Source organism: Gossypium raimondii, chromosome 11 (assembly GCF_025698545.1).
Source record: "Gossypium raimondii isolate GPD5lz chromosome 11, ASM2569854v1, whole genome shotgun sequence".
NCBI classification, from domain to species: Eukaryota; Viridiplantae; Streptophyta; class Magnoliopsida; order Malvales; family Malvaceae; genus Gossypium; species Gossypium raimondii.
Window position 1 is genome coordinate 11,161,054 of NC_068575.1, and position 13,251 is coordinate 11,174,304.

Consider the following 13,251-nt stretch of genomic DNA (forward strand, 5'->3'; position numbering starts at 1 on the left):
AATGATTAAAATATAATCCAAGATCTATGTCACCTAAATTAAAATTTCCATATTAACAACAAAACCTTCTTATAAAATAATTTTTTCATATATTATTAAAAATATTCTATATTAATACTTTAACAATAAATATATATTACAGTTTTAAATATATTAATAGTTAAATGTTTTGTAGTATAAAGGTTAAAATATGTCATAAGTCTATGTACTCTTCACAATTTGGAATTTAGTCCTCTACTTTTCAGATTTGAAAATCAAGTCTAATGTTTTTTCAATTTTGTTGATGTCACATTTTAAATAAAAATACTCAGTATTCATGTAACTAAAAATGACGTTATAATTAACATGAACTTAACAAAATATTTTTAATAATGCTAACAACTGAACCTGAATTTTAATATCTAAAAGTATGACTAACCCAAAAATAAAAGTATATGGACTAAATTTCAAATTTACGAAGAGTACAAGGACTTATGACATATTTTAATCTACTATAAAAATATGAATATTTTAATTATATAAATATGAGTATTTGTTTAAATAATGCTTAGCTTCATTTATCCTTTACAACTCTAATGTGTCAATATATACTATCATTTATGTAATTTAAATTAAATTTTAATTAAACATTATTTATGATTAAGTTTATATATGACATTAATTATTATAAAATATTTTCTCCTTATAAAATAAGTTTCAATTCTTAAAAGAAAACGCACTATAATATTTTATAAAAATATATTTATGTTGTGAACAATGTATAATATAAATTTATATATATATATATAATAAATTCAATTAAACAATGAAAATATAAGAAAATCTCATATGTATGTTTTCATTAAAAACAACTTTTATGAAATATTTTAAGAAATCATCAAACAATATGAAATATTTTATAGATTCATCCAAACACCAGAAATATTTGTTTTTCTAAAAAGTAAGTCATTTCCCAAAATCATTTTTCGAGTCATTTTCAATGAAACAAATGGAACTAAACTTCCTTATTTGACTAAGAAACATTAATCTCTAAATAGCTTAAAAATACTTAATATATATATATATATTCAAAATTCGGAATAAATAGTAAGAAAATAATAAAACTTAATAAATACAATATTGAGTTCATATATAATAAAAATTAAGCTTAAAAATTGAACTCAATATGATTTAAACTTGAATTAAAAGCTCGAAACGTGTAATTTCCATAATAATCTAGTCCAAAAATTATGTTCGTGCAATCTTCACTAAAACAGTCATAACTTGAGCTCTTGAACTCGAAATCGAGTGATTCAAAGTGCATTTCAAATATAAGAGATAGATATTCAAACGCTATGAGACATATCAACCAAAAAATGACTAGATCCCATCCAAAAAGTAGTCGTAAGTTGACTGATTTTCCAAACTTGAAAATTGGCAACTTCAGTGAATGAAATTTTATAAGTTTTACCCCATTCCTGAGTGTATCAGATAAAGCACATTGCACTCTTACGGAGAGAACGTCGGTTTGAACCTTAGAGATAACATTGTTGGAAGAGAGCACCACGAACCCGAGCATGAACAGTAAAACAAAGATGAAAAATAAAAAAAGGTACAAAGACCTCTCCAGGCTCTCTCAATTTCGATGTTGAGCAAATTGGTCTCTTTAAAAAAAACGAAAATATTTAATCTCTGTTAATTTTGAAAGTGAGCAACCAAATACAATTAATCACATCATTAATAGTTTTGGTCAATTTTACATAAATTTGAACAAATTTAACTCTCAAAATTTTTGTAAATGTGTAAATATTAAGGCTAAATTTGTTGAATTTTTAGAATGAAGATCACATTAACAAAAATATGTAAATTTCGATGCCAAATTTATTATTATAACAATCAAAATTATGCACAATTGACAAAAAGATATTAATATAATAATTGATTATCCTTAATTACTCACTTTTAAAATAGACAAAAATTAAATTACTTTAATTTTTAAAAATAATTATTTAGGAGATATTTTTTTTAAAAAAAATCATAGTACAACTAAAGCAAAAGCATGAAAACCATGTGAAAAACTAGGCGTCCGTGCCTGATTAATGACGTTAGCGAATTAAAATATTCCTTTCCCTAAGGAAATATATAAATGTTAAAATTCAATATTGATAAGATGGTGTATCATAAAGAAAAGAAAGAAAAATAGAACACACAAATTTTATGTGAAATGTTTTTTTTAGAGAAAACCATGAATAGGGGAGGAGAAAAATCACTAATGTCGAATTCGAATGATACTGGAGGAGTTTAGACTACATCTATTTATAGGTTTAAAAACTTTATTCTAATCAATGTCTAATAGCAGTAATGCAGTAAGATTGAAACACCTTATTCAAATCAATATCAAATAGAAGAAGTAAACTTCTATGCGGATTCACCCTCACATATCCCGTGATCTTGCCACTGTATTTTTCTTTAATAAAAATTTGATTCAAACAACTTTAATAATAAATTTAAGAAAAAAAAGTCTGAGAGAAAGACATTGATAAAAGCCTATCATTTTGGACCAAAACAAGTAAGTCATGATCTACTACCGATGAGAATGAATCTAAAATCCATATGTATCCACATGTTTCCCGTGATGGAAAATTATCGATCTTTTAAGGAATTTAATTGGTCGGAATGTAATTTTAACGTTTAATATGAAAAATTAATTTATTTTTTCTTGAAATGTAACATTTTCTGGAAAGTTATTTTTCATAAGTAATGGAAATTGATTTATTTAATAATTGGTGAGAAAGTTAATTACCTATATAGATGAAAAGTAAAAGGAAATTGTTAGGAAAAATTGACATTTCTTTTATTTGTGTTTAGGATATTAATTAATTTACTCAATGTAAAAAGAAAAAGAAAACGCAGTTGTTGCTTATTTTCTCGTTTTTTTTGTCTCTACAACTTTGATTAATTATTTTAAATTATTTTTATAAAAGAATACTAGGTAAATATCTATATCTTATTTTAGGCTAAATGCTTAAATTAGAGCCCAACCTTTTAGGGGTTGCTCACATAAGATCCAAACCTTTCAAAATGTTCATATAATGGTCTAACCTTAATTTAAAAATGTTCAAATAAAGACTTTTCACGTACTCCAATCCAATTTGAATAAAAATTAGGTGAATTCTAATATATATATATATATAAAATACATAAAAATGCGGAGGATTAGTTATTGGGCTCGCTCTAGTAGATACCTTAAGAAATCAAAAAATAAAATACATGATAGTTGAATTAGATATTGGTTGAAAATAAAAGAAAATAATAAAAAACATAATCTTAGACCTAATTTACGAGATTTAAAAAGCCTTTTTTTTTAGCATTTTTAGAAAGGTTTGACTCTTATTTGAGTACTTTCAAAAAGTTTTGGCACTTTATTTGAACACTTTGAAAGGTTTGGCTTTCGTTTAAGTACTTTTGTAAATGTTAAGCCTTTATATGAATATTTTGAAAGGTTTGACCATTATTTGAGCAACCCCTAAAAGGTTGGACCTCAACTTGAGTATTTAACCTTTATTTTATTATAACTATATTTTGTTTTTTAGCATAGAAAGCTTAAGCAACTTGTAGAATTAAGTAGTTATGTGAAAAATAAGCCTATTCATAAATGACATCTTATTGCACTAGCAACAACATTGGCATCACCTACTTTCAAATTCAATTTTAAAAATATTTCTTTTATCAATTTTCTCGTCAAGAAAGATATATGGCATGCCACCTTAACAAAGCTTATATGAAAATTCTTGTGTTAAAAATGAAGAAACTACACGTAAAACAAACTACTAATTTATAAATTAGTATTAAGATAATTTCAAGCCATAGTTGTATATATGAATACACTTGAATTTACATCTACAATGTAATAAGGAAAAATTACAGATTGTACATATTCACAATCTTGAGTTAGCATGCTAGTTTTTTTTTTTTAATGTGTTCATATAATGGATTAGATCAAAATGTGAGAAAATCATGATTAGATCAAAATGTGAGGAAATCATACCTTATGGATTAATTAAAATATTTATTAATAATAGATATTTAATTAAAATATTAAAATATATTAATGTTATTTTTATTTAATAAGGACAATTTTATAAAGTAATATTACATTCTCAAGAAAATGTTGAGTATACCAAACATGTTAATATAACTTTTTAGAATTTTAGTCAATGTATACCAAACCTTATAAAATAATTTTATTAACAATAACATTCTCATAAAGAATTATATGTCATTAAAATATTAACATGAGAAATCACTAAACACCCTCCAAATCAAACAAATGATGCCTATGAATACATGCAACTCATGCAAGCATTTGGATCACACAAAACTCAAGCTTCTAGCACACTAAAGAAAATGTCTTATCAAGTTTCTGCTGTTCCATCTCAAGTTGGTAACATGTCCAAGGAAAATCGTTATTTGGCCAATTTTGCTCCTAACTTTTGGGGGGACATTTTCCTCTATTCTCCTTCTGAAATGGTATCTTGGCACGCATGAAAATAATTTTAAATGTGTGTTTGTGTGACATCATATACCTATATTATTCAAATTTGATGTTTGTGCTAGTATGTATTTCATAAAATTACACCTATTTTTTAAAAAATAAGTTTCCTTTTTCTAATTTGGGATACATGCATGTGAATATTTTAAAAATAATTGGAAGCTTTCCATACTTGAACAGAAAATGGATGCCAAAACTCAATTAGAGTAGAGAGAGTTGAAGCAAGAAGTGAGGAGAACGTTGGTGACAGATACGGATAAATCATCCCCAAAATTGCACATAATTGATGCGGTCCAGCGCTTGGGTCTGGCTTATCAATTCGAGAAAGAGATAGAAGATGCCTTGCAAATTATATATCATTGTCATTGCAATCACATTCATGATGGTGATGATCTTTACACTACTGCCGTTCGATTTCGTTTGCTAAGGGAGCATGGTTTCAATGTTAATTGCGGTATGTTTTTAGTTTTTAAAAGCAAATAGAGGTTATGAGCTTGATACCACTATTTAAGGATGACTACATCAGTGTTGAAGACTGAACTATACCACCCAATCAAACAACTTGAACTGAGAATTAGTAGTTAGTCCAGTCCAAAAGAATCATCAAACTATCTAATTTTCAAATCAATACAAAATCGACAAGAAAATAGTTACTAGGTATAGGTCCAGATATTTATAGAAAATATCATTTTGCCCCTTGTAAATCAAATTCTTGATTCATATTTAGTTTTGGTAAAATTACATTTTACTCTTTCTCATTTCTCCTTTTCCTTCATTTCAATTTAATTCTTTTATAGTTTTAATTTTCACACTTTTTTCCCAACACTTTTCACTCTCTTACAATTTAGTATATACCCAGATTTATTTTTCTTTAACACACACAAGTCTTTTAATTTCCTCTAATATTCATTTACCTTCTCTACTAACATTGTTAATTCTTATTTTACTTGCTCTGAAAGTTCGATCACGTATATTTCTAAAATGACACTATTTCCCAATTCAGGAGATTTTAGGGATGTTATATGATATCCAATATGTTTGAGGTTTGAATTTTGAATCTACAACTTTTTTCTCTATTTTAATCAAATTATAACCAAAATTAAAAGGTGAATGGAAATAGATATGAAATTTGAGTCCGTGAATGGAAATAGATATGAAATTTGAGTCCGTCCTTCACAAATCTTTTTCTCAATTTGCAAATTGCAACTTTGGAAATAACACCACAAATTTATTTGATGATTATGCTGAGATATTTAATAAATTCAAAGATGAGAAAGGAAATTTCAAAGAATTGATGTGAAAGGCATGCTAGAATTGTTCGAAGCTGCACACCTTCAACTGCATGGGGAAAATATATTAGAAGAAGCGCGTTCCTTCACCACATTTTATCTCAAGTTGGCCGAAAGTGGGTAGGCTATCCTCTCTCCACACAGATTGCCAATGCTTTAATGCGACCCCTTCGCAAGAGCTTGCAGAGGTTGGTTGCTAGGAGCTACAATATACGAAGGATATGGTACCCAAGACAAAAATTTAATGAAATTTGCAAAGTTAGATTTCAACTTACTACAACATTTGCACAAGGAAGAGATATGTTGCAACCAATTTTCTCTTTATACGGGATAGATTTGTGGAATGCTATTTTTGGATGATGGGATTATACTTTGAACTCCAATATGCCATTGCTAGAACTTTCATGACCAAAATAATATCACTCACATCAATTTGGATGATATTTATGATGCATATAGATCATACGAAGAACTTGAAATCTTTACAAAAGTAATCCATAAATAATTCAATGCACATGTCCACCGTCGCTTTAAATCATTAAAAATAAATGTTTTTTATTGAATTATAGAGAGAATTAACTATTTGAATTGATGATATATTATAGATGGGATATCAACTGCATAGATCAACTTCCAGACTACATGAAATTGTGGTATAGCAAAGCTTTAAAAGTTTATAAAGATATGGAAGATTTGATGTCCAAAGAAGGAAAACCATATCGTGTCCAATACGCAATAGAAGCAGTATAAATGATCTTTATTTTTTGTTGAAAAATATTCTTTGTTTGCAATCTTAATCAACTGCATTAGTTGGTTTTTGCTAACTTTTTGCTTGTTTGTTAATAGATGAAACAACAATCTCAAGTCTTCTTTATTGAGGCCAAATGGTTCCATGGAAATTACATACCAACAAAGGAAGAGTATATGCCGATTGCATTACTTTCTTGTGGTTATCTGCAGCTCGCAATTGCATCTTTTGTTGGCATGGAAGATGGCATAACAAAAGAGACATTCAATTGGGCAGTTAATGAGCCTAAGATTTTCAGAGCTTCAAACATTATTTGTAGGCTGATGAGTGATATTGCTGGCCACAAGGTACAAAAATTTATTTGTTTTATTTTTATTATCTGACTTTGATTTCGCTTGAGCTAACCATGGACAGCTCTACATTAGCTCAAATTAATTTACGTTTATCGTAGGTTGAGCAAGAGAGAGGACATGTTTCCTCGGCTGTGGAGTGTTACATGAAACAATATGGGGTGTCAATGCAAGAGGCATACGATGAGTTAAACAAGCAAATAAACGAGGTTTGGAAGGATATAAATGAAGAGTTCTTGAAACCAACAGCAGCACCAACATCGGCTCTTATTCGAATTCTAAACCTTGCAAAGGTCATTGATCTCCTTTACAAGGGCGAAGATGCTTATACGCAAGTTGGTGATTCAGCAAAAACTAGCATCACTGCCTTGCTCATAGATTCAATCCCAATTTGATCAAGAATTTAAAGTTCAAATGAACTATAACTCACTTTTGAAAAAGTGACATCCAGAAGATTATTCTCTATATCCTCAAGTTGTCAACTCATTTCTAAAATAAATAATTATATTCTGATTACCAACCTTTCCCCAAGTTGAAATTAGCTCCAGTTGTTACAAAGCTTGCATAAAGTTAATTAGAACAAAAAAGCCCCATACTCCAAAACACTAAAATAAACTAGAAGAACACCTAAATGCGGGAACAACACAATAACTAGACACAAGATAATGCCAAAATCCAAGCTAACATAATCCCAAAACAAAACGCACCCAAGACAAACTTATCCAAAACACACACTTTACATGCTACTCCTTACTAAAACAACAAGCAGTAATATCATAAACATGAATCACACCGCTTATCAAACTTTTATAAAGCAATATTTGTCTGGAACACCACCGAAATCACGAACTAGCTCCTATAATCCGCCACCCACTACCAACACCCTGCCCAATTCAAGGTTGATAGTGCTTTTGCTGTTTATTTTAATGAATCTTGGATATGAATGGTACTAAATTTGATATTTATTTGTTTATTTTATATGTAGGTGTAAATGCCCAAATTTGCCCGGCCCATTAAAAATAAACCAGGAAATAAAATAAAAAATAATATTAATAAATTAATAGTCCAAGTCCAAATGTTACAAACCCCAAAAACAAAAAAGAAATCCATTTATAGAAGAAGTCCACATGGCCCAAAATGAAAAAAACCCTAAGCAGTCCGTTGACCCACAACCTAAACTCATTCTCAAAACCCTAACCCCTCTACATGCGCCGCACCCCTCCCTTCGCTCGTGCCACGTCAGCACGTCTCGTCCCGAGGCCTAACCTCTCCTCTACTGCCTTGCACCAAAACGGCAAAGGCATCTATCCTCTGCTTCCACCTCCGTTGACATCGCCAAGACCTGCAAACAAGGCAAAAAAGAGACATACACAGAAACAGCAAGAGAAACAATAGCAGAAACAAAAGCAAGCAAAAAAATAGCAAATACATCATGTAAACTGGCTATAAAAGCCACCACTACCAGTTTGTAATTTTTTACAAAAGAAATACACCAAAAAAAAGGAAAAAAATCGAAAGAGAAAGAAATATTAAAAAAGCTATAGTTTTCTTATAGAGGTATATTTTTAGGCGGACGGAAGGTGGCCCATTGACCGGAGCTCGGAGAGGGCGAGAGAGACTGAGAGAGCTTCTTAGATTTTTAAAAAAATTTAACTTATATAGCCCACTTTAAACGACGTCGTTTAGGGCTGGCTACAATAGCCCCAAAACGGCGTTGTTTTGGCCTTTGAACCGAGTTCTCACCCAGGACACCTTGGATCCGCGTGTGCTTGGACAAAGGGGCTATTTTTAGCTTTAGTCCTTCCGCTTTTGTGGCTTGTTTCAATCGGGGCCTATCCATTTTTTTAATTTTGCCATGTATTTTTTATTTTCATTTCAATTTGGTCCCTAGATCATTTTAAAAGGCGAACACCTGGAACAATGTCGTTTTGATGCAACCCGATCCAACCTGGGATCCGCGTGTTGTTGCACGGAAGGGATATTTGCGTTTCTAGTCGTTCTGTCTTTTTGGGTTGTTTTAATCTAGTCCTAATTTCACCTTTTTTTTCTTTCTTTAATTGTACCCCGCGAGTTTTGTTTTGTTTCACTTCAGTCCACCGTGAAGCTGAGCGTATAAGGACCAGGGATATTTTCCCTTTCAATCCCCATTGTTTTTAGCGGGTGGTATTTTGATCCTTGTTAGCCTTTTTTATTATTTACAATTTGTACCCTTTAATTTCACTTAAACTTCAATTAAATCTTATATTTATTTAATTTAGCTTTGTATTGTTTTTATTTTTTTATTTTTTTATTTATTTCATTATCAGTATTACCTTTTTTATTTTAAAATTCATATTATCCATATTTGTTTTATATATTGATTTATTTATTATTCTTTATTTTTTTAAAAACACTTAGGATGGGCGTACCACATGTGCATGGGTTTTAGATAGAATGGGGTACCACATGTGCATCGAATTGGCTCTGGTACAGCTCCTTATACATCATTGGGATGGGCGTAAACTGGAGTCTTTTCGTATTTGGCCTTGTATTGGATTCTTGCTTTGAAGGACCCTAATGGTTAGTGGTTACTGTCATTGGCTGACCTACCGTGATTGGTTTAGAATAGCCTTTGTTATATATACTTGCATTATTTACTTCGTGCTCTTTCTTCCTCGGGGCTGACCTCTTAGCGCTTCCCCTGCTTCTATCATGTTGCATCTTATTACTTTTTCTATCATTTCTCCAGACATCACTATATCTGAAAAGCTTTTTGTAGTACTTCCCAACATGTAGTTGATGAACGGAGACTTCAAAGTATTAATGAAAAGCATGGTTATTTCTTTCTCTAGAAGAGGTGGTTGGACTTACGTCGCTACCTCTCTCCACCTTTGAACATACTGCCTGAAGCTCTCACTTGGCTTCTTTTCTATATTTTGCAATTTGATTCTGTCAGGTGTCATATCCATCACATGACTATATTGCTTCATAAAAGCCTATGCCAAGTCCTTCCATGAATTGATTTTAGCATGGCTCAGTTGGTTGTACCATTTGGCTGCAGACCCGATCAGACTGTCCTGGAAGCAGTGGGTTAATAGTTGATCATTATTGACTTATCTTGTCATCCTTCGATAGAACATAGTGATGTGAGCTTCAGGACAACTAATCCCATTATACTTTTAAAACTCTGGCATGTTGAACTTAGGTAGGAGCATTAAATCGGGGACCAAACTTAGATATTTATCATCAATTCTATACTGGTAATCAGAGTTCTCCATTGCTTTAAATTTCTCTTTTAGCCATCTGCATCGGTCCTCAAGTTGTTTTGGCAGATCCTCTAACTACCTTTTCCATTTCTGCCACATCATCGAGATCAAGGACAATGTGATTAGTTGAATTATCCCTCAGATTAGAACCCAAGCCTATTGGAAAGTTCATCAGTGCCGAGGCACCAGCCTGATATTGGGATCTGATGGTGACAGGTACCTTTTGTGGGTACACATCTGGTTGTGCTTGGGTGTTTGTCGGGGTAAAGCTTGGAGGATAGGCAGGGTCTTCATGATCATCCCCAGAATTGACCATAGGGCTCTTCCATTTATCATGTCCTCCAGCCATTAACTACGTTAATTGGCTCATCAAATTTCTTTAGGATTCTAGCATCTGATCCCTCATGTCTTGTTGAATTTTGGCTAATTGTTCTTGCATCTGTGCCTGCAGTTGATCTTGCATATCCCTTTGCAATTGTTCTAATATTTCCAATCTTTGATCCACTACTTTCGTCTTGCGGCGGGTACCGTAGTGATATTTAGTTGGTGGATTTTTGTTGGTTTCCAGGGTAACTGTCATAATTTTAATTAATTAGGGTCTTTTTATGAAACTTAATGCATATGATGAAATGTAATGCAGATAAATGAAATGAATGCAAAAAGAGGCATTGATTCTGATTCAATTTCATTAGAATAACTTTACTAGAAAATAAATTTCTTTACATAAAATGAATTACATATACGGCTTTGCCCTAATATTCAAATCCTTAAACTTCCAAAGAAGACAAGCTAATTCTCGACCTCGGTTTTATTCTGACTCATATTTTAAGCTTAATATGTCAGCTTGAATTGCTAGGGTTTGCATATGATCGGCCACTTCCCGTACTTGAGCCACAGCTTTGCCCATGATGTAGCCTCTATCTCTAATCTGACCTTGAGAATGATGGAGCTGCTCTTGCCAATGTTCGTTAATCTTCTCAAGAAACTCTACTCGAAGTTCACAGTTTTGCAATGTGTCCTCGAGCTCTCCTATCTTTCCCTTCAATTTTTCGATCTTACTTAAGCTTACTCTCAACTCGATTGTAGAGTTGTGACTGCGATACTGCTGAAGTGACTTTTCTAATTCTACTACTCGAGCTCTTAATCATGCGTTTTCATTTTAAATTTCCAACAAATTCTTTTCCAAAGCATTCTCTTGAGCTCGAGCATCTTGGAATTTTCTTTCCCACTGGTTGACTCTCACCTTTTCCTCTTTGATCTCTTGCCACCATTGTTCTGAAGTTTTACCCAAACCTACAGTTCTTATATACAAACGCAGCTTCTTCTAATCAGTTTTTAGACTATCCAAATCTTCTTTGGCCTTGTTCTTTCCCTTCATTAATTTCTTGGCCTCTAGCTTATGGATGTCGACGTCTAATCCTAAACACATCTTTTCCTCCTCTAACTGCTCTATCTTCTTTCCCAATTCGAAACTCCTTTTTTCAAAGTCTTGCTTGATGATCTCTAACTCAGAAGGGATTACTTGTAGATGCTCTTCTATCGACCGAGTGTTTTCTTGACTTGGCATAGGGATGTTATCGTTGACCCTTTTGCCCCACCACCAATTATATTCGGGGGTTTTCATCAGATTCGCGGAAAATATTTTCATTCTGCAGGTTTGGTTCCAGGCATTTGATATTTCACGAACCTTCTTCTTGTAATTATCTCCCTTGTATGAAAACTCACATTGAGACAACCCTTGCGTCGCTAGTACGAACTGCCTCGATCTGTACTGTCTCAATACCAGTAAAGGAGCATATCCCACAGCTCTCCAAATCCCAAGTAGAGAGACCCAGTCAAAGTCTCCACACTGGTACAAAATCTTATCGGGGATCATCCAAAGGGCTCTCTATTTGACTTCCTCCTCTTGGAGATTCTGGAGAATTGCCATCCACTTTTCTTCTGAAATGTCATCTCGCCTTGGTGTAGCCACTAATTCTTTCAAAGGAGTGTAGTTTTCAAAGAAAACTCAATAAGAGACATCAATAGGAGACATTTTCTACCTTCCAAAATTGGTTGTGGAACCATGCTAGTAAGAGTTGTGCGCACCCGATGAATCCCCCTTCGCCCACTCTTCGGTATGTGTTTAGGGACTTGAAGGTTTCATCCAGAATTATAAGAATGGGTGTGATCCTTTTATCAAGTCTGTCAAATAAATCAGAGACCACCTCATCGATATGCCCTAAAGCCTTGGGGAAGATAACCAGTCCATAAATGCTCAAAGCGAAAACGTCAACCATTTTTTTCATATCAAGATGCGCTAAGATCAAATCCCTCAAATTTCTCCAAGGGATGCACTTTCAATCTCTTTTTTACTTTATCTGGGCTGTAATCCACAGCTCGCTCATCCCTGTAATGTTCATTAGGTTTTTCAAGAATGTCGGGACATTAGCAACTCTCAAATAAGCCTTGTCAGTTTGAATCTTCGGGTAACGGAGTAAGGCTGTGTACTCTTCTACGGTAGGTACCAAATCTACTTTTCCAAAAGTAAAGCAGCTATAAATAGGGTTCTAATACTAGGCGAGAGCTCGGAATAGGTTCTCGTCCACCTTGATATCAAGTAGATATGACAAATCACCATAGTGACAGTAGAATAGTTGCTTGATCTCGTCATTACATTGACCCCAAATTTCTTTCATCTCTTAAAGGTTATTTTGGGTTACGCTGATACGAGAGAAATCCCACAACTCCAACACATACCCCTCTGTAGTACTATCACATTTCTCTTGTTGCGTTGTCTCTGCCCATATCCGGATGGTCGCATTATCCTCCACTTTATCAAGAAACCCCTTTTTCATGATAAGTTATCTATTTAGTAACCGAATGTGAATCAACACCTTTTTTGTGATGAAAATGCCATGCAATTACAATCAAAACAAACCAAGTCAGTATTTTATAACAGTTTAAAGCAAACAATGAATAATAAATAAAGCACCTACTAGGTAACCACTAGGGTTTGGTGTAGCTCTACCTAAGGCGGGCTCCTAAGGCTCACTATATACGGTTCGGTTCTAAAGTAAAGGTACTTGAACCAGCAGATTTCTCGATC

The 13,251-nt window shown here is 32.6% G+C and overlaps 1 pseudogene; it reads left to right on the plus strand.

Annotated features, from left to right (window-relative positions):
• Positions 1-4,386: 4,386 nt before the first annotated feature.
• Positions 4,387-7,313, plus strand: LOC105804669 ((+)-delta-cadinene synthase isozyme A-like; annotated as a pseudogene).
• Positions 7,314-13,251: the final 5,938 nt, after the last annotated feature.